Raw genomic sequence first — 507 nt, forward strand, 5'->3', positions numbered from 1 at the left:
TGCACCCCCCCCCCCCATGTGTTTACTAGCTAGAGGAGGCCAGTCTATAGTGAAGCTTGCCCTAGCGACTGCCCAGTTGGTTCTTTTTAGTGGGTTCTGCTCTTTGGGTCAGGTTTTGGGAGCTGGTGGGTTCAGGTGGTAATCTGCCTGCAATTCAGGAGACTTGGGTTCCATCCTTGAGTTGGGAAGATCCCTTGGAGAAGGGAATGGCTACCCACTCCAGTATTTTGGCCTGGAGAATTCCATGGATTCTATAGTCCATGGAGTCGCAAAGAGGCGGACACGACTGAGCGACTTTCACTCAGTTTGGGGGCTGGAAAGAGTGCCAGTACCCTAGAGACCACTACCTGCCAAGACACTCCTGTACAGTTCCAGGACTCAGGCTTTCTCCTCACACCTTCTACTCTGCCGCACCCTCTACAATGAACATCATAAGGTACCTCCAGTCCCTGTCGCCCGGTCAGTCCGAGTGCCTAAGGGAACCTTCGAGAGCCTGGCCCGGGCCGC

Source organism: Bison bison, unplaced genomic scaffold (genome assembly GCF_000754665.1).
Source record: "Bison bison bison isolate TAMUID 2011002044 unplaced genomic scaffold, Bison_UMD1.0 scf7180017864304, whole genome shotgun sequence".
NCBI lineage: Eukaryota > Metazoa > Chordata > Mammalia > Artiodactyla > Bovidae > Bison > Bison bison.